Source organism: Manduca sexta, chromosome 15 (genome assembly GCF_014839805.1).
Source record: "Manduca sexta isolate Smith_Timp_Sample1 chromosome 15, JHU_Msex_v1.0, whole genome shotgun sequence".
Lineage (NCBI taxonomy): Eukaryota > Metazoa > Arthropoda > Insecta > Lepidoptera > Sphingidae > Manduca > Manduca sexta.
The window spans coordinates 9,572,394-9,595,679 of NC_051129.1; the positions used below are offsets into that span (position 1 = coordinate 9,572,394).

At 36.4% G+C, this 23,286-nt stretch overlaps 1 protein-coding gene across 11 annotated transcripts in view; it reads left to right on the top strand.

Moving 5' to 3' along the window:
* Positions 1 to 23,286, top strand: part of LOC115449030 (protein N-terminal asparagine amidohydrolase) — a 127,684-nt gene that overhangs the window by 75,433 nt on the left and 28,965 nt on the right. For 3 of the 11 annotated variants that reach the window (XM_030176708.2, XM_037438795.1, XM_030176707.2), the window contains 2 exons: positions 5,571 to 5,628; positions 22,148 to 22,198. The gene's annotated coding sequence lies outside the window, so the exon portion shown is untranslated. The remainder of the gene's footprint in view (positions 1 to 5,570; positions 5,629 to 22,147; positions 22,199 to 23,286) is intronic. The other 8 variants (XM_030176705.2, XM_030176706.2, XM_030176704.2 and 5 more) reach the window with 3 other exon arrangements.

The window sequence follows — 23,286 nt, forward strand, 5'->3', positions numbered from 1 at the left end:
CGTGTAAGATCTTATTGTAGACATCCGGTATACCTAATCGAATCAGACAGTTCCAAAAAATCTCCAATTCCCTATCTTTTGCTCTCCTTATACCTCAGCTGAAAACTGGAACTATATGTCGGATTTGTGTGTCATTTATTCCGTATTTAAATCCGATATGAGCCCCTGTACCGTTTCGTGTAAACGCGATGTCGCATCGTGCATCCGTGGCTTGTTCACCATTGTTGAAGTTAGTAAAATTTTGCATTTCGCGGAATGTGAGAAGCGTGAGTGGTACGACGATACAATCACACTTTCTTTCGCTTGACGTACTCGTGAATCTTCATTTCTCGACGATTTTAATAAATTGTGCCTGCTTTTTGTCAAGGTGATGATTTACATGTTTTGAGAGGTCTTGCTTAAGTTCAAAATGTTGTCAATACTTATAGAGCCGCCACGTAGTTTGGAGTCTTACCCCCTTATTCATAAACGTTTTTTATCTAAGGACGGAGTAAAGCTGTGATAACAAGTCTGTTTTTCAGTGCCCAACGGCACTAAGAAACAGACATAGGGCCTTTGTGATTGGCTAATATTGTTGTATCTCAATATTAGCCAATCACAACGGCCCTATGTCTACGCACTGCGTGGGCTGTCATGCCATCAGCACTGAGAAACAGACTTGTTATCACAGCTTTACTCCGTCCTTAGATAAAAAACGTCTATGAATAAGGGGGTTAGGATTTAACGCACTTGTAATCCTTGCCTCGATATATTAAGTTATAAATATTTATATATGCCATAGAAGCAGTTTATCCAAAATCTTACGTTGTCTTACTTCTTCTCAACTTTTGATGACTTGAAAAATATTTAAAATATAACTATTACTTTGAAAGGCTTTTACAAAACTAATCAATGCTGTCAATCTTGTATCGCGAATGTCTAAACTCTATCCTATAATGTTCGACGATGAACGTTTTATAACCACGATGTCTTCATAATTACTTGTATTAAAATAGAAAGTCACACAAGCCTCAACAAGCATTGTTCCCCTCAATGCTTGTCAAATGCTCAGTCAATAGCCCCAAAAGAGCATAGCTTTCCTTGTCTCACAGGCTATGAAATTAACCGCTAAATGACATCACGAGTGCCTGCCATGAATTCACAATTGAATGCGTTCGTTAATAAAATCTTTTTTTCTGTTATTATATTTATCTGTTGGTGCGCCGTCTTGTCATGTAGCTTGGCTTTAGTGGGCGCCGCGCGAGCGCATCTACGAGATACGAAAGTGGGTTATTGTACTTTGTTTCCGATTTTAGTTTATCATTCCCTTCGTTTGTCGGTTGATTTAATTGTTCGTGTTTGTTATTATGTTTGTTTGATACTTTTGATGTGCTGAGAGATTCTACTAGAAATGAAGGTATTTTTTCCTGTCTTTATTTGGTAAATTCTATTTTTCAATTACTTTTGAGAGTATAATATAAATGTTAATATTATTTTGATTACATCCATTTGTTTCTAACTCCTGCCTTAACACAAACGAGTATATCCTCATCGGGTTTTCAGAATAGTCAGAATGGACAACAATTGGCTAAACTGAAATAAATGATGGTGAATCTGATTTATCTCGGCGTGTAACTGTGTGACGTAACCGTTTATGGGCGGCGTACGAGTGTAATCTCAGTGTTTTATACTGCACACTCCTCTTTTGTGATTAATGATGCAGCCGCCGACGATGCTGCGCTGAGCCGAAGGCGACGGCACCACAATATTGTCTCATTTATTGCTAATGATCTATTGAATACCTATACGGTGTGAACCCACAATACTCAGTTATGCAAGCACTTTCTAATTCAAATGAACTAAACGTTTGTAATTAACATAAAACGGTTGACGTTGGTCGTATAAGGTTTTTTTGTTGTTGTTGAGTTTGTTGAGGAATTTGATATGTATAGTATGTAAGTAGATGGAAATTATATGAATTTCAAATGGAAAAACAGTGAGGATTTTTCTCTATTATCAAATTTAAGAGGTAATGAAGCTAAGGCTACAAATGTGAATTAAATAAGGTATTCTTGATTCTCGTAATCAATTAATCGGTGTTCAAAAAACAGTACTTGCTAGCAAATTCGTAGAAATCTCACTTGCTTTTTCTGGTTCGGTAATTCACGAGGCGTTCTTTTTTTTTTATAGAATTGAAAATAGTACAAATTATACCTCGCTTTGCACCTACCAGAAATTTACGGTAACACTGCTAAAGTTATAAAATGTATGACTGGTTTTAAAAATTATTCCATACTTAAAAGTTTACAAATGATCTTGTAAATTTATTCGATTAGTAGGTAGTCGTACAATATTTACTAACACAAATAAAACCCATTATAGATATTGTAGCATAATTACTAGTCCATTTAGATCACACAACATAGTGTTTCGGTAACACATATTTTAAAGCCACAACACTAAACCAGTCTAGTACTTAAACGCACATTGCGTTACGTGCCGTGTAATTTAACAAAAACGCTGTTATAATGCCGGGCGAAATTGCTGCGATTTGGTTCTCAACTTTCCTGCGCTATGCTGTGTATGATCGCCAGCAATTACTGCGCTATCCGTGTTGATTTTAAAAATATCATTGTTCTAAAATACAGTTGACTTTCACCGCGTTGATTGTTAATACGGGATCGGTGTTTTGTTGATTGAGATGGTGTTTTTCTATTGAGTTTGATATTAAAATCGATTCAAAATCTATGCTATGCTTCTATACATACTAAAGATAATAGTTCGCGAAACTTTCTTAATTAATATTATGATTCATATATTACATCGATTAAAATAAATAATCGCAGTTTTTCGATCGATTGTGAAAATGAACCAATCAAAATATTAACATGTCATTTGTAAGCAAGTCAGATTTTTTTGACTTGCTTACAAATGACATGTTTTGATTGGATTATTCTCGGAATTTAAACGAAAATTAAGATTGAGATCGTTTATTTCAAAATCGGTAGTTAGTAACGCCAATATCGCACTGTGTAATAAACAAAATTATTTTCAAAGTAATTCGATACTAATATATGAAATCTAAAAGCTTCCAACCCTCATTGTTCTAGTTCACTCTCCTCTATTTGGGAAGACTTTTTCTACGAATGGTTTATGTAATAGTAACAAGTTTTGTCATTACATTGTATACAGTTATATTTGGATAGATGAATAGGACAAAAAATTATTGCGATTTATTGCGGTACAATCCAAAGATACCGATGATAAAAAGTTGTAAATGTAACTGTACCTTATTGTTATTAACATTTGCTTTATAAATTTCACGCTTCGGTACTTATTGTAAACCATAAAGCTTTCAACAATGTTTTAAATGCTAATAAGGTACAAATTTGCAATGACGCACGTGGATTATAAACTTTAAACCGATGAAAATATAGAATATTTTCATTCAACTTAAGCTGAGTGGACCCACAAATAACTCTCATTAAAAAATAAGTTTTGACTCGACTCGGTGTTTTCGTCACTACAATTTTTTTATCTCAGTTCTGGGAACTCAGATAACACGGTTGGACCGTTCAGACGGTGACGCGTTTTTTTTTAAATAATAATTTCGTGCTTACCCGAACGTTGAGGAATTATTTATTGTTAGGAGACGGAGTGATAAGCTTTCGGCATTAACGGCTGGTTGGTTTGTAAATCGTCCTATTATAGGAACGCAACTGGTACACTTTTCGCCGTGCGTATTCTTTCCCATGATATGATAGGGGCGAGCCTTTTATCGGGCACAAATTCCAGACTCCTGGCTGATATTGAGTTGAAAAACCCCATATCACTTTGCCCAACCCAATGATCGAAGCCGAGACCTTAGCACTGCATTCGTAGTTATACAACTACGCCATTAAGGCAGTCTATTATGTTTGATCTTTATATGTTAATTTTAGAGATAATTTTACCTCCAAACGCATCTGTGGTCCATTTCTTTTGTAGTTTAGATATCATAATAGAGTTCCCTGTCAAAGATAAGATTTGTTTATCATATTTTGGTATTGTTTTGTTACAACAACAAAAATATATTCAAATTTAATTTGAAATAAAAATATTTTTCGGTACATATTTATTTAAAATTTTCCCGACGTTTCGAAAGCTTTATAGCCTTTGTTTATAAATATTTTTTGTTTGTTAGAAAAAGCATTTGCTGCCAGCCTCAGAACACTTTAAGGGTGCAGTAGGTTTAGTGACGTAGTCCTGATACAAAACATAAACTTGTTATGTAGTAGGTATGCAATATGTTAATATCTTTAAACCTTAGGAGATCACGATCACGAAAGTCTAGATAATGTCCTAGATTAGCATCATCAATACCAGGATAACATAAAGCTGGGCAGTATTGCCACAAGTTTATATCTCCGTCAGGAATTAATTTCATAGTTGGTTCTGCGCGCGCGCTGGCGGTAATTATCTTGGCATCGATACGTAATGAAGACATCTTCTCATATTTTTTATTGCCATTATAAAGTTATCTACATCGGCATGAGCAAGTATTATGTTTCTTTACGAACGATTTTATTATTTTCGAATGGTGTAATATATTTTTAATTATTTAATACGTTTACGAGTTAATATGTTGATGCACATCCAAAAAGATACCTAATGTCGTGGGTGCTAAACACTACGATAAACTGAAGAGCCTTAGTTTCCAATACTGGATCAAACCTGCGACCTCTCGTTTCTCTGTACCTACTCGAAGCGGCGTTTTTTTTTTGTTTATTGTACTTGAATACCAAATCCAAACCTATTGACTAACGGTATTGATTTCCAAGAACCTGTTCTAAAAAATATAGCACCAGAATATTTACCACATTAAATTCATACAACAAATCATCTGCCGCCCATTAATTAGTTAATAACAATTTGAAACGTTCACAACCGTTCTCGAGTTTCAACTTGTGTAATTCTCTTACATTTTCCGCCCCATCTGTAATGCGCACGCGCATTATAGATACCGTGATAGGCCGTTCCCCACGAAGCATTGGACGTGCATAAATAATCGAACGCAATCACTTTTTATCAAAACGACACACTATTTAAACGATTGTTGATCTCTAAAACTCGAAACTCTAGTTTTTTCACGCAGTGTATCTTTATTTATTACTTTGACTGCGGTTTTATTTGTAATCTCGGTTTTATCTTTACTGACGGAAAGAGGCATATCTTCTGTGGAAGCGAGCATAACTCTTCGGATTGTTTTTGTTGTTGCTTCAAAGATACGTTTTAATAATAGATTTTACATTTTGTTTATTGTATTAGATTTTTTTTTTATCTCTACGCGTTGTAAAATTTATAATGGACTTGTGGTTTTGTTGTGTTTTTATATTTGTGCTAGATATTTACTTCATGTTTACGGATACAAACACGATGCATGAATATGGAAACTTTTAAAATACGTTTCATATTTATAGCTCCATATATTTCTATGCTTACATTTTAGTCAGAGAAATGTATAAAACATACCAAATTGAACCCTAATTCCTAGTATCAGTAACGTTTATATCCAAACAATTCTGGTTAATCAGCATTATTAATTGTTGCAGAAACAACATCGGAGTACGTGGAACGGCGACGAGCGTCCACGTGACATAGATGTAAAAGGTTTAATTATTACGTGTGCAATTAAATTTAATGTTGCGCACTCTTATTGCGTGTCCGATTCTGTAAAAATTATATTTTACCATTCTAGCGCTGTGTGCGGACTAAGGAACGTTCTGAATTAATTGTGTGCGTTCCGAAGCTCAAGAGCCACATGCTTAGGTGCACGCTCGTAAACTCTATAATCTAATTTGTGATGTTTGATTTGTTCCGATATTCTGGTTTTATGCGATTCTGTTTTGTGTATAGGTATTTAGTGTTTATGGTAAGCCTGGTAGATATGATAATGTGTTTTGTGTTCGGTGTTTAGATGTTTTGGTACCTGCATTTATAGTGATAGGGTTTAGGCAGTTAGGTGCGCTTGGTGCAAGTTGAGATGTGACCACTGATATCCAAAGTTGAGATAGTATGTACTTTAAAAAAAATCTGAATATAATTAGTCACCGAATATACATGCTTAACTTATTACTATATCACAACGAAATATTGAGAATAATATATGGAAATAAATAAAACTCTATAAATAAATTTATAATTTACATATTTGAATAATATGGTAACGTAAGCTTGAATTCCGAAGATGCACGCAAAAACACCTATATATAAGTTATACAAAGAAATACGATTGTTACATCTCCAATCATCCATAGATTATACAAATAAGTATTTGTAGCGCTCGAACTCTCGAGCGTAACACTTGAGAACGACATCACAAATAACACACGATATTGGTTACGATTTGCATATCCACATCTCTGTATAGATACCGTTGCCCTTTATAATTTAATGGGCCGATTGACACTAGTCGTGTTGCTCTTATGTATGAATTATTTATGAGAATGGCATCGCCGGCACTTGTTACCGCGGGCTTTTGAGTTGCATCTCAATAGGATGGACATAGTTTAAAGAATTTCGGATAATGTGAAATATTCCGGAATGTGGTAAAAGTGAAAAAAAAAATATACTTAAATCATAACTTGCGTACATAAATACAGATAAGATAAAATAAAGTGATTATGTTTGTGCTGATCGGAACAATTGTTCTGAGAAAAAATGAATATCCGTATATAAGTAGCATAATACAAATGTTTATGGAGCATCATATATACAGTTTGTTTTATTTGATTTCTAAATAGACAATTTGTGGGTTTAATAAGGTGACGCTATAAAAATAACGATACGATGTGTTAAAAAAAAATAAAGAAAAACAAAAAAAAGGTGTTTTATGACAATCGATTTAAGCAAAATTAATCATAAATTTGTGTATCATAGGAAAAACAAAAAAAGGTGTTTTGTGACAATCGATTTAAGCAAAATAGTATAAAACAAGTAATCATAAATTTGTATATCATTATTGCTAGAAATAACCTGAATATGCCGCAATCATGGTAGCACTACATCGCACCAACCGCAACATTGTTATTTAACAACCAAAAGCTCGCCGCGACCGCATATTATGTAAGAACACTCGCGTTGTACTGATAAGTGATAAGGTTTGTCGCGGTATGACATCAGCTTAGTTCATTAGTGCGTAAAAATAAATACTAACTCAAGGATAATTATGGAGTATGGCGCCTGTTTATTGAGATAAACTTTTGAGATGTATGTATCAATAATTTTAACGTTTTAATTATAATTATAAAAATGTAATGGCAGCGTAGGTACTTGCAAATTGAAATGATCTTTTTTTGGGTTTGATTTTCAGATCGGATGCTTATTTTTTTTACTTGTGTTTACACACTTGAGCTGGTGGTAATAATTGGAATTTGAGAATATGAAATTTTATATACGGGGTCAGGCTGATGTTATGATATTAGTCTACTGTTTTCGGTGACCGATTATTTTGACAAATATTTTAAATTTGTCACATCGTATGAGCTTAGTTTGTCAGTTATTACGATTTCTTCCGTTCTGATTGTTGGTAAATGGAAACAATTATTAGAAATTCTAGATAAGGAAAATATACTTAATTATACCAAAATCTTTTGTCCTTGCGTTCAATACGATAACGCTGTTTCCATTATTCATGGTCATAGATATTGGTTAAATACTAGATTTACTTTCATTATCGCGTACAAATTTTGTTCACATATAAATATTAAAACGATTGATTTCACCTTTACTTGGACAATCGACATGCGTTAAATGTCTATTGATCCAGTCACAGTAATTGCGTATTTGTGACGTCATAACGCATCCAGGGGACAAAACTTCACGTTTAAGGACGTTTCATTAAAACTACGTTGCACTTGCTGTCTGATGTCATGAAAACAGATATCGACGTTTGAAAGGCTAATTGACTTAAGCGATTTTTTTTTGCGATACCAACTTTCATACATATTTAAAATCAGCATATTTTTCTATGTTTTTTTTAACTTAGTTAATTTTTTTCGAAAAAAATGTAGCTTAAGTCAACCGTCGGTGTGGCTTTAATTATTTGCACAAAATTACGCAATCAAATCCAAAGGCAACTCAGACCGCGCTAATGAACAAACCCGACCGCATCAAACTGTTTGGTATCGCAATAAATAATGAACCGTTTGTAATAGTAATATCCGAACCGCATTCTGATCTCGATCTCATCTGATACGTTTATCTAGATAGCCCTCTCACGTTCTGTTGCACCGCGTGTGACAGGGACGGATGGCTCTCAGGTAGGGTTGCCATGAGTTCCTGAAGCTTCCGGGACATTTTACTTGCATGACCCATGGACAATGGTTTTTTTTTTTGTTGCTAAAAAGATCCGGTGTATTTGTAGCTAAGTTATTTAATTACTATCAGTCTTACTTATAAACTCGTCTAATGTTCTAATCAATTGCTTCGCCAGCGTTTACCAAAAAAATTACTTATAAACTTGTGTTAGCGTTAAGAGGTGGTTAAGCATTGCTTAACCCGTCATGACTTGTCAAAATTTTATTTTCAAATATGTACAGGTAGCTGAATGTTTGCCGCCAAACATTGACAGCTACGCGTGTGACGGAAAAATAACCTTATTATGTAGTATATAAGGTTATAATCCCGTGACACACGCAAATGTCATGTAGCTGTCTTGGCTCGCCGGCGAGCCACGAGAGACCAAGAGTTAAATAGCTGTCAACATAAATATCACCGATGATTAAAATTTTAGGAGCAGACTAGTCAAGACGTAACTAAGCGTAGCTTTGCGAAGTTTTTATAAGTAAGACTGTGTATTTCGGGGACGTTTAGGTTAATATGGACGATCGGGACAGACGTTTAAACCGGTGACATTTCTCGATATGTCGATACAAATGGCAACCCTACTCGTGGCACATTTAGAGATGTAATTATGGCGAGTGTAATGAGCAGACACCACTGCGAACGGTAATTTGCTCGGGATAAGCCGGTTGTGGTATGACGGCTTTGCTAGTGTTTGCGTATTGTTTGTGAGTCGGTATGAAATGTAATGGCTTAAGCTACATTATTTTCCTTGAGATTCTAGGTGCGGGTTGAATTGACACAACTTTTTGACATAATTTTTTAATAAATTGAGGGTATGACATCGATTTGTCGTTATGATCAGCAATTCGTGAGACAAAAAATACAGCTAATGACATGTAAGTTGTGGTCAGTGGCACGCTATATTTATATCTCTTAATTATTTTATATTTCCATACAGCAAAGCACGTAAAGCCGTTGGTCCTGCGCTTGATCTCTCTCCGGTCATGTCGGATCCCCGTCTCACCGGACTATGAGAGTGAAGGATCAGAGAGTGCACCTGTGTACTGCGCACACACTTGTGCACTATAATATATTCTGCGTACCTGGTTGACCTCCGTTGAGATTGGTCGCCGTGGCTGAAATTCGGCTAGGAGGGATTAATTCATTTATTTCCATACATAAAGGCAACGTCTCTATTATCGATGGTGTAGTTGTATTGGGCTCACTTGGCTCCGAGTACAATAAATATGAATATGATTTTCGCGGTAAGTGTACCAAAGTTGAAAAAAAAAATGTGCTCTTTGTGAGAGAGAGATGCTCTCAAAACATAATTTATTTTTAACACATACTTATTTCGTCTCGGCGATATCAGTCGAAAATGGTTTTTATAACTTCGACGGATAAGCGGTCTATTCAAAACTCCGCTCTGTTATCTTCAAGTACCTACGTGATGACATAATGTTTTAAAAATAAAAATAATAGCTTATCGGTTATCTTTTGTTATTTTGTTTTAACTTTATAATCTTAAGTCTTGTGTTGGATGTGATTTAAAAATACATATTCGTAGTTATAATGTCACGTTCATTGATTTGTGTGAACAAAATTTAGGTCACATTGACGGTCTTTTGCAAAAAAAAAATGACGATAAATTTCCTTGTGATGTTTATTATCATGAATTATGACTTTGGAACGAAGTTACAAACTAGACGAAAAGAATTAATATTTAAACATAATTTCATCTAGCTTAAATAAAACGTTTAACATTAAAAGCATAGCATCCATTAACTAAAGAAATTCCAAAATAAAGATCACAATCCGTCCGCGGTATCGTCATTAGCCATTCGCTCCGTGGTTGTCGGTTGTCGATTGTTACGGGCTCACCGGCACCGCCTCCCGAGACGCGGCGCGATCCAGCGCGGGCAATTATATGCGCGTGCGCCGTATCGAGAACACGCGTATAAGAGCCGATATATGGTTTTCTTCCATTTCTTGATCCACTGATGTGAAATCAGCTACATAAAAACTGATTAGCACAAAAACTCATGCATTTTGCACTAGAAGTATCGTAGTCGGGATCTGGTTGGTGGTCGGGGTCCGGCTAACGGGTAGTTTCCCACGCGCATGCGGGACATGTAGATCGCCGGGCGACGATGACTACACCGCTACCGGCATCCGAGCTTTATCTCAACCGATGAGCCCAACACTAGTCGCATGCGGAATTTTACCGCTTTTAAACTGTGGTTTTATTTAAATTTCGAATTGTTTTTGTTGTTGGCTGAAAATAAAAAAAATGTTACGAGTTCTAAATTCAAATCTTCGAGTACCTTTTTTTTTTCATAGGAGAGTGCACAGGGAATTATAGGTTTTAATTTATTTTGTAAATCTGTAATGGAATTCTCTGCAAATTAGTTTTAAAGATACTATTAACATGTGATTTTCATAATACGAGCTTATAAAAATATTTTTTAAATTCAACACAGTAATTTTCTAAAATTTTAATATCACTTACATTTGTCATATCAACGTCCACTGTTTCAGCGCATGTTTATAAATAACAAGTTTATGGCAATCATTTAAGATTTACGCAGTGCTGGAATCAAGGATCGGCAGAGGGCCCCGGTGTGTAGAACAACGAATATCAAAGATATAAATCTTCAACGAGTACAAATATAAAAGACTGTTAAAATTGTATTATTTATTTTATTATATACTAGGTTTTGCTCGTGACTTCACCCGTGCGTAAGGCCTCTTCCGCTACAAAAATCCTTAAATAATGGTGCGATCTATAATAGTATCCCACGATAGCAAATTGCCGGAATAAAAATAGTCTATATGATAATTCAGGACCAGGTCTATTTGTATGGCAAATTTAAACCAAAAGTGTTTATGTGCTTCTGATTTTACTTCTAACTATCATCCAAACGATTTCACAGACATTCACATTTATAATATTACTAATAGTAAGATTTTTGTCTCTGTCAATTGTCGCAATTGCCTGGGTTCTGCCCGTATGTACATTTTGTTACTATATACATTTAAAAATATATACATTTACTATAATAAATTATAATACAGTCAGGAATATTAAACGCGACCCCTATTCTAATCATTCTAAACGCGCCCTAGAATACGTCACAGTCCGCTCCAGTCAGATATACATGTCCAATATGAAATTCTATTTGCGCGGATCACATAAAGCTTTCACCGGCTGTAACATGTTCCGTGTTCTCAACAGTAAATTGAATGAAAATGGAATTTTAATACACTTTGTCCGTGTCCGTGACTTTTTGCTCTACGTTGCGGTTGTCAGTTTCTATGCCCTTAAGGTGTATTTTCAGACGTGTTTTATGTATTTGTATGGGAGAGTTGGATGTGAGTAAAAAATGGAGTTGCCTTTTTTATGGACTGTATTATTGAACGAATTTTGTTATTGATCCGGGAGCGAATAAATTTTGTTCGAATTTTAAAATTCGATTACATCAAGTTGTATGTAACTGAAATTTGCTTGATGTGGTGGCCTCTGTTACGTCTATGGTTATAGGAATGAGTTTTTAATGCAATATGTGTTAAACTTTGAAGAGCTATTTTAATTACAGTTAGTATATTTCAGTATTCATTGTTCATTGTGGCATATACTTAAAATACTACTAGCACTTAATGTTACTTTATTGTATTGTAAGCAAAGGAATTGTATTTTATGAATGTCACTCTTTATATAACTTTACACAGATGTGTGTAAAAGCCCGATAGGAAAGTTGTTGCCCTACAGTAGAATAATAATGACTGAAAAATGAATTAATGAAACTCTATCTAAAAAAAAACAAACTAGAAATGAATTATATCAGCGAAACAAATTGTAAAAACAAATTTCTTATTCGAAAGTTTATGCAAAAAGCTTTGTCCTCTGAACTTGCTCAAATTAAAAACTCAATTCGATGTTTACCGATGATGTCGATTCCAATATCGTTTATTTTTATGAGATATTTACTTTATCGGTTTGTAGGCGTTTTAAATATTCATATGACAATAAAAATCACGAAGACACGGTGCGTTGACACGACACCGCTTTTTATCGCTTTTATGACTAACTTTTATTGTTTTATTGCTTATTTTTACCGTATTTTTGGGGAAATAAGTGATAACGTAATTCATGTGAGTTTTTGAATGTTCGGAAACTTTTTATTGTGGTCAACATCTTATCTTCAATGGTACACTTGTTTTATTCGATGAAACTAAATTTATCACAGACAATTTGTAAGTGAAACAATATAAGCGTATTTGATACAGATTATTTTATTATTTTCATATTTCTTAAGCCAAGGGAAAGTAGCAAAAAGAACATTAAATATTAGATTAGGACGAAATTGTGGGTGTAGGAAAGATTTTTTCATGGATTGTGATGATCCTAAAAACACAGCTGCATTGAACAAACTGTGAGGTGCCAATTTCTTGACGACATATAGAAAAAAAAAAATAACGACAGCTTGCCGCTCGCCTACGATAGTAGAGGTAGTTTGATAGTAAGTAAATACGACCGCCCACAGGCAGCAGCAATACCGAACAGTATAATACACACCTTTGAATTACAAAGTACTGTGTGGCGCCCTACTGCGTTCGTCTTTGACATAAGATTTAATGTCTCAAAATGCTGAGTAGTTACGCTGAATTCTTTAAAGAGTGATATAAATGAAATAGTTACGAAATACTACGCGCTTTTCATCGTTTTGAGCTGCTATTTTTTTATTTTTTTTATGATCATAATTGTTGTGTTCTCAAATGTGAGGTGCCTAAGGGGGTCGTTTTTTATATGTAAAACGCCCCGCTCCCCCCCCGCTCACCCTGCGAGTGTGCAACTGTGCAATGTTTAATAGTAGTAGTATTTTGGCAAACGGCTCTTCGTTCCAATACAAATTTAAACGTTATTCTCAGAAACGCTAACTGAATCCAAGCGTTTAGCAGTGAACTGTTCGCCTACTGGTTCCTCGACCTTACGAAACCGACCCGTGCCGCTTCAACACAATCAATGGAATTCGGAAGCCCGTACAGAACCGAATAAGATATTAGTCTTTATGGACACCCGCTCAACCGTGACTATATTTATGTAAATGATCAATCATTGTCGTGTAACATCCATTCGTTTTATACGACAACGTGTAGTAAACGTTAATTATATGTGAAGTTTATTTATTTTAAAATCGAAACTGCGAAATGTACGGTTTATTGGTGTTTGAATGTTTTTAATTCTAATTTATTATTCACTAGTCGATCGCACGGGGTTTATGGATGATTGTAAGAGTATTAGGAGTGATGTTATAGTTTCACACGTAAATAGGAATATTTTTTATTAGCCTCGTGAGTCTATGTTTGAAGGCGTTGAAATTTGATTTAATTGCCTGTTCATATTAATATCAAATTCAAATAACCTTTTTTTTTTCTACGTGTACTAAGTGAGACTGCTGTTCCCTTTTAGAGCTTCACAGTTTGAAGCCGTCGTTTTTGCTTTTGGAATTAGAAATACAAAAATTATTTGCGCAAATGCGAATGCGTCACGACTTATTGATAATAAATGCAGTGATAGATTAATCTGAAGAGGATGTAGGTACTTCTGAATTTTTATTATCAAATTGATATAAAATATTTTCGCTGAACTGATTGCATTAGTCAGTGCAATTGATTGATTGATAAATATATGAAATCGCTATATTTTATTACTATGATGATTATTCTTTAATATATGCTCTCACATACAATATTATAACCTACATGTTATAAACCTAATGGGATTTTATATTGATCGAGTCAAAAAAAGTATACCTGATTACTCTTTTTTTTAATGATTTTAATCTTCATTAAAATTATCAAAATCAAACTTAAATTTGACTTTAAAAGCATTGGTGTAGATGTATATATTTTGAGACTACAAATATCTCATGTCTCAAGATGACGATCGTAGTAAAAGTTAAAACCAAAATTCAAATGTATGGAAAGTTAAAAAGGATTAATACGTTAACGAACGTCATGCATTAATTGTAGGTCAGCGTAAATCCAGTATAGTTGTGTAGAGTTTTGGCAAGCTCTACGGCGCGGCGCATAGTTGGTGTGACGTCACCAGCCTGCGCCGGCGCCGCCGCAACTCATTACCGCCACACTGTTGCGAAAGTTATTGTTTTGCGGGAGCCAAATGTTGGATTAACAACTGTGACGGCTAGTTTATGTTTTTTTTCATTTCTAAAAATGTTTAAGTAATCTTGTTGCGTGATATAAGAGTTGTTTGTGATATCCGTTTCTTATTTGGCAGAAGAGCGCATGCTGGCAATGTTATTGCTGAATTTTCGTTTTTTTTAATGACGGTGTTATTAATTCTTTTTGTTCCCCCAAGATTTTTGTTTTCGATGTAAAATCTGTCATTGATCTACTTCCATATTATAATTTTTCAAAAGCTTCTGCGCTTACTGTCAGTTTTATGCAGTGACTATTTGGTACTGAATTGCTGAAATATTTTTTTTTTATATATTTTTTTTTTCTACTCGTGCAGGGCAAAGTCACCGCACTGCACCTGATGGTAAGTGATTATTTGACTAAACATGAACAAAGTAAGTTTTACTTAATATTTCACAACCAGTTTCTATATTATCCACATACCCAACTTTAATCCAGTTGTAATTGAAATCCTTTTATTATAATATTATGCCCTTGATATTGGAATTAAAACAAAACATAAGTTAAGTAATTCATGCGAGCAACATCAGTTTGTTTACATCAGACAGATTCTATTTAAATTGAGACATCTGAGAGTTGTTTATCATAATTCTCGATAACATAAACCGTAAATTGTCTAACTGGTTGCATATAATACGCGGTGAAAACAGAAATCGTAATGTAAACGATTCACCGACGGCTACTGTTGCGGGTTTAATTTAATTTATACCGGTTAATGTCCGAGTAATAATATAATTTGTATATGTCTGCTGCATAAAGTTGTGTTGAACCGTTATGGTACCGGATTTCACCCTCTAAGGGCGTGTGCATACGATGCTTCTATCGACCTGAAGTCGTGTGCTCTATGCGTCCTCAGCGTGCGCACACGCATTATTTTTACTATTGCCTTAGTAGGCAAACGAGTAGGCGGTCCGTCTGTTAGCAGCTTCTGCCGTCCATGGACTTGAGTAATACCAGAGGCACAGCCAAGCTGTTTCCTACTGTGCGGTGAGTACTCTTTTTAAGCATAATAAAAAGAAAAAGTCAAGATTGGATTGCGTTTACTGTTTCCTTAGTTTGTTAAAGAGCGTTGTGAGCTCGCTTAGAATCTTCGTGTGAATCGGTCCTTACGCACGTAGTATGGGGTCAGATCTTGCATAGATTAGTTAATAAGGACTATGCGTGCGATCGTAGTCACACAGTTTTGTCTGGAGCATGGATGAGCCGATTCCACCGGGTTGATACATAAAAAAAGGTGAAATGGCTAATTGTTTTTGGGTTTCGTATGATCAGCGAGATTATCTGAGGTAGTGAATGACTACTTCTTCTGAATTACCATTTATTTTCTGCCGATGTAGAGTCGTGGATGGATGATCAATTATCATGACCCACCTGCTAGCCAGTCATACCTTCTATTACAAAAAAAAAAAAAAATTGCTAAAAAAAAGCAGCGATAGCCTAGTAAGAAAGCGGCGATAGCCTAGTTGGGCGTGGAACGGACTGCCAAGATGAATGTCCGCAGGTTCAAATCCCAAGGGCACACACCTCTGACTTTTTTAAAATCATGTGTGTATTCTTTGTTAATTTATCGTTCGCTTTAACGGTGAAGGAAAACATCGTGAGGAAACCTGCACATCTGAGAAGTTCTCTATAGGAATTTCGAATGTGTGTGAAGTCTACCAATCCGCACTAGGCCAGCGTGATGGACTAAGGCCTAATCCCTCTCAGTAGTAGAGGAGGCCCGTGCTCAACAGTGGGCAAGTATATAATTCAGGGCTGATATTATTATTATTATTATTTCTTTATATCTCGCTCAATTTTCGATTGGACAACAGGAAAATTTGGGTAGCCCAACGTGACATAACATTGTTGACAGAACTAAAATCTGATAACAATAATAAGATCAGCCTTGTATTATAATTTGACCCATTGCTGAGTCCTCTTCTACTGGGAGGGATTAGGCCGAAGTACGTCACGCTGGCCTAATGCAGATTGACTGAATTCATATACCTTCAAAATATTAATAGAAAGGTTCTAAGCTATGCAGGCTTCCTCATGATTATCCTTCACCGTCGAAGCAAGCGATAAATCATAAAGAATACATATTATAATCAACAATAATCTATTTAACCGTTCTAAGGACACTTTTTAGGTGTATTTGCCGTGATCACTTTCAGTCAGTGCAGCACTCAGTTGTTCAAATATTACCTCAATTTACTGTGGTAGGTCTCTCATATGTGAGAGTCCGCCTGGGTAGGTACTATCGCAATGTCTATTCCGGCTGTCAAGCAACAGTGTGTAGTCACTGTTGTTTTCCGGTTTGAAGGACATTGTAGCCAGTGTAACTTCTTGATATAATGGGATTTAACATCTCATGTTGAGACATGAGATGTTTCAACATGAGATGCTAAATCCCATTATACCAAACAATACTTTGTAATTCAAGGTGTTGGATGGTGTTTCTTCTATTTATGGGCGGTCGTATCGCTTACCATCAGGCGAACGGCAAGCTCGTCTCGTCATTGAAGCAATAACAAAAAAAAACCATTATCCTATGTTGGGCCTGCTTTAATTGTTCAAATAACCGTACTTACAGCATGTAATGAGTGGTATGTAAATTATAGGTAATTTAATTCTGATTCTCGTTGACCGCTACCGCAGGCTGTTATCACGCGATGAAACCCGATTACGATAAGAATCCAACGCGGATGCTATGACAAGGCTGGCTTCTAGGTAATTATGGATTAACTAGCTTGCATAAGATAGTCTAACCGCTTCTTTTAAGTGACGGAGACTTTTAAGAACGTTTAAGAAACGAGAAGGGAAAGATTATTTGGGCTTATATAAATAAGTCACTTAATATAAATCCAAATAATCATTCCCTTCTCGTTTATTTATTTTTGAAAGGACGGTAATGAGAATCCAGTATTTTTTATAATGTCAGTGTTAAATGATAAATGTAAAATCGTCATATAATAATATAATTGGAACTTCTTTACTAAAACAGGAAATGTATGAAATTGTCAAGATGAGAGGTGCCACCTAAAAATAAGTACTTTTAAATCATAATAATAATAATAATAATATCAGCCCTGTATTATATACTTGCCCACTGCTGAGCACGGGCCTTCTCTACTACTGAGAGGGATTAGGCCTTAGTCCACCACGCTGGCCTAGTGCGGATTGGTAGACTTCACACACCTTCGAAATTCCTATAGAGAACTTCTCGGATGTGCAGGTTTCCTCACGATGTTTTCCTTCACCGTTAAAGCCAACGATAAATTCACAAAGAATACACACATGATTTTTTAGAAAAGTCAGAGGTGTGCCCTTGGGATTTGAACCTGCGGACATTCGTCTTGGCAGTCCGTTCCACACCCAACTAGGCTATCGCCGCTCTCATCTTCATCTTTTAAATCATATTTCTAGCCAATGTGCGAAATTATATTGGAACTTGAATAATCTTTAGTGCATATTTTTTCTTATATAAATAATACTGCGCATTTGCTTGAAAATTTTTGTTTGTTGATAACTCTGTATTGTACACATGTAGACCGGGAAAAACATGGTATAATATCTATTTAAATAAAGTACAATGTGATAGGTTATCACTCGAAGCAATTTAAAACGTTTTCAAAGTGTGTATTTTACAATTCTACTTACCCTCGCGGAGATAGAGATGTGATGATACGTTACTTTAACAAATTATTAACCGTACTTAACATTTCCTGGTGAGTTTCTAAGCACATTGTAATTATTTGACCGCCATTAAAGCTTCGTGTGTAATTAAATTTCTAAATAGTTAATGCCTGTCTTTATGTTTATTAACGCCCATACATTTGCAAAGTAATAACTCATTCTTCTATGGTTACTTTGCGCTGTACTTTTTTATTTAGTGGTAATCATCGATACATATGTACTACGTACTAGATCTTGGCGTTCCGTACACTCATTGTGTTCGGCTCAACTGTACTGCATTCCGTACACCTGACTTTACTCTGATTTCAACATTGACGGCGCGGCGTGTGGTTATGTACGGAGTGGCGCTCATAATAAATATTAGTCAGATAAGTAGAATTATTTGTTGTTCAAGTGAATAAACAGGTTATAACAGTGACGTTTTGGTTGCCATTTTAGTTCAGATTTTGCACAAATAGTTTATATGGACGTTTGTGTGTATAGAATAAACGTCAATGGCGGTGATTAATAGTTATCTATATTGAATTTTCTTTGCAAAAGACCTTGTAATAATGTTATAAATGATTACTATTTCACAAGATCAGCAACACCCCACATTCTTCGAAGAATCCGCATGGTAGAACAACAACGCGCAACCCCATCTGCCTTGAATGAACGAGCTTTCGATTTTTTAGAAGAAAAAGTATTTCCATAGAAGTTAATTTTTAGATCCTTCCGGAATAAATTGACATCAGGCAAATAGTAACAATTATAGTACTTACAATAATACGTGCTAAAGATAAGAGGACGAAGGAATCTAAATTAAAATATATTTTGTCATATGTTAATAGTATATTGTTCTGATGTATGATTTGATTGAATAAAACATTAAGATGGTAAACAATTCCTAGAAAAATAAACAAGAGCTCAGACGGTAGGCGTGCGTCCGACTTTCTTTGCGTTTCTACAATTAGTGCAATTTGCGTTAATGCGCTGGCGACACTGGATAAACTCTCGCTTAGATCCAATCACCGCTACGTTGTACAGGGTGATGTTTTATCAAGAGTATTAATTGTCCCTATGTTTAAAAAATAAAAATACAATAGTTACATATAGTGTCGACTTATAATAAAAAATTACGTAGACATTAATTGCAAAGACTTCCTACTTGCTATCACAAAGCTGAGCGTGGGAATTCCTAGAGTGAGGAGTTTTAGTGGTAAAATGTCAGGTCGTTTGAAAACTCGTTTAAAAATTATAATTAATAACATAACATCTTTTACTCTAAATAATGTAATTCCATATATTCTTGCAGACTGAAAATAAAAACTTTACAAATCCCTAATCCCATTCTTAATATTTGACGACGCCCTCACACTCATCAACATATACTAATAAACGACGGTGACCACTTACCATCAAGATCTACTTGCTCATATCTTGCAATAAAAACACACCCTGTACACGGGCGCCGTCGGCGGTCGAAAACCGGTCCACAATCGAAGCTGCCGGCAACGTCTAATTTTAGATGAGTGAATTCTAATCGCATTTTAATTTCAACTAATTCCACCTTGCGCACAAATAACAGACTGTCTTTGCATGGATTGAACGTGAGGCTGATAAGTGGATGGAATATTAGCCTGCGGATCGTATGGACGAGTGAACTTTGAATTGGATAAGTGTGTTTTCGTTAGCTTTTCAGGGGTTATTATAATACTAAATGGATTTTTCGAATGCACGACTTGTAGATGCTATGCTTTATATCTGCTGCAAAGAAGAGTTGGATGTATTTTCGGGAGGTCCTCCCAAGAGAGAGACAGAGAGAAAAAAAAGTATTTTTGGATGTTGGTGATGGTAGGATATACTTTATATCCGCCCGGATAGCAACCACCATACAAAAGGTATTAAAACCCCCTATAGTGGCCCACGTAAGTGTGTCGTATTCCGGGACCAGCCTGTATATATCGGGTTCCAATAGGCCGGCATAATTGTGTTGATTATCGAGGGGTAATCATCTCTCGTCAGTCGACATTCTATAGGAACCCACTCCACTTACCCTTAGGAGCAGTGGGGTCACTTAGAAGAAAATATATGATACTTAACATAATACTTAACTTAGGTATAATTTATCAGGGGTTTGAACTCTTCTGGAAGGGGGCTGCCTCGATGGCGTAGTTGTATTGCATGACCGTTACAATAGTGCTCTGAGGTCCTGGTTTCGAATCTCGGGTCGGGCCAAGTGATATTTGGGTTTTTCTGCTCAGTATCAGCCCGGAGTTTGGAATTTGTGCCCGATATGGCGATAGGCTCGCCCCCTATCACATCATGGGACGGAACATACTTGGCGAAAAGTGGGTGCCCTAGTTGCGCCTCTGCATACCCCTTCGGGGATAAATGCTTGATGTTATGTATGTATGTATGTTTTAACTCTTATCAAAATACGCTACATGCAATGCGTAATAATATAAATATTCGTATTATGTACCTACGATTCCTACTTCACGACTGGTGGGCTTGACGTATACAACGAGGTGAACGACCTCTTGCCTCGTCATCGCCTTATAAAAAAATGTCCCGCTCAATGACGTAAATGACAAAAGCAAATTATAACAGCCATATAAAGAGAATATGTGTATTTTTGTGAGATATCATCAGCTTTAACGGTGACGGAAAACAGCGTGAGGAAACCTGCATATCAGAAGTTCTCTACGGGAATTTTGAGGGTGTGTGAAGTCTACCAATCCGCACTAGGCCTGCGTGGTGGACTAATGCTTAAACGTTCTTAGTAGTAGAGGAGGCCGGTGCCCAGCAGTGGGATAGTATATAAGACAGGGTATTATGGTTTTACACAGTCTACGTTGCCTGATTGCTGAAGATAATTTCCAATCGTGTGGACACTAATTGTTAGGGAAATGTCCATTGTCTTAGATGGAAGCTTGCACACAGTTACAAATTGAACCGATCATAAACAAAACTATCATAGCACGACAACAAGAAACAAGCGTTTTTCGTGTGTCAGCAAAATATACCCAGATATGCCCAAAGAGCATTTACACGAGTGAGGTCATGCGTTTAATTTAAAAATTAAAAGCAATTTATTTAATTACAAAGTAAAGTGAATACCTTCATCACAACATAGTAAATGTAACGTTATATAAATTATTAATTGCGCACTTGCATTTACAGTGTGGACGGGAATAGCCGGCTCTATCTAATAATTTTATTAGCGCATCAACATTACCAATGTCTCCAGGAACGCATATAATTAAAATTTATGCGTGTACATTAAGTTTGTTCACTTATCTCGAGTCAACGAGCGTGTGCAGTGTGCAGCGCTCACTGCGCGCGCAGCAATACTCACACGATCAAGAACGTTAGTTTTCATTTATTTCTGCGCGTGCGTGTTCCACCGGCCGCAGTGCTAATGCTTCGTACTTTCCAACCCTTTAAACGGCTAAATCTTTTATCGCTACCAAATCGATTGTCGTAAATCCAACTCTCGACCCATTGTTGTCGTACACAGTACTTATATGGGAGCGACCAAAATAAATCACGAGCAGAACCATATCGGCGCGATCGTAGACTATCTCGGTCGGATCGACCGCGGGGGATACTCGGAGATACGGAGATATTACGCTATTGAATTAGCATTACCGCTGTTCTGGATATTGTTGTGAGCGGCGGAAGGCATGGCTCATAACTCAGCGTTGCATTATTTTAATTTTTGTCGTGCGTCGCATCGGCGACCGGTCGGCCGTCCCGTGTCCGCAATCGTGCGAGATCTCACTTATTGATAGGATTAGATGCATAGTCCACACGTCGTCGTCCGGCTCGGTATTCTGTTGTATCTTGGATCTCAGATGGTATTTCCGCGCCTTTTGTCCTGCATGTCTTGCGTGAAACTCGCCTGAGATTGGCAATTTTCATTATAAACGCATTTTAACACGTTATGTTGTTTTTATTACAGGTGGTTCAGCGACCTGAATGTGCTTTTCATCGACAGCTCCACCCATTAAACGTAAGTTGTTTAAAGTGCTTCGTGTCACATGCGATGTGCTAATTGACGCAGTGTGACGAGATAACTGACTAAATATAGGGCAGCTACAAATAACGAAATATTCATTTATATCAATGTTTTAGGTCGTCGATATTGTATCTCACATCCGAAATGAATTAAACGTTGACCGATATACATTGTATCGGAGTAAACAAAGATTCGTTCCTCATTTCATTGGTGATAAAATCACGTTTGGCAATATCAATATGGACTTTGACGCGCCCAGTATTCCCGTTGAGTAAATCATTATTGATAAAATGATAAACCCATCGATGCTCATGACAAATGGTTCCATTATTCAATTAGGGTCGGGCCGCCTGACCGATACTATTGTCACTTGACCGGGCCCGCGGCCGGGAATCAAATCAAACGTTAACCCCAATGATGGTATCGGCAATCTATCCGGCTGTTCCGGCGGGACGCTGGAGATATTGAATAATAATTGGTGCACACGAGCGGGCCGGGCGGGCCGGACGGGCGTCACGATGGAGATGCTATCGGCAGAGCGTGCCGCATCCATCAGCCTTCGATGGCCAATATCTGCGCACGTATCGCGCGCCAACGATAACCATTGTCTTACCGGACGATTATATCGGCGAAATTTGTGCTCGCCCCCGATCGAACGTTTGTCTTTTGCCGCAAATGAGCCGGATAATGGCAGACGTGCGCATAAAAGGAGCGGGTTTCTGCTAAACTTTTGCCTAGTCATTAATCCGCCGTGGGAAACTAGTACCGCACCGGACTGCGCCAACAAAAGCGTTTTTTTTTTCAAGTAATTCTCTAGACACAATGCACTTTGTAATTAAACGAAAGTGAAAGTTTAATTTTGCTTGACACAAGACGGACAAGTATGTGGATCACATGTGTTTAGCATTCAAGTGCTTCTCGGTTATTATATGCGAATGGGAAGCAGTCTCGTGCTGAGTGCATATAATTTGTCTGAAGTATTTCCTTACTAAGAGTCCATTGCCATATACGGTACAAATACTGTCTTTAGATGTTTTGTAGCTGCGCTGGCGTCGTACTTTATTTGTTCGACCATAAGTTTT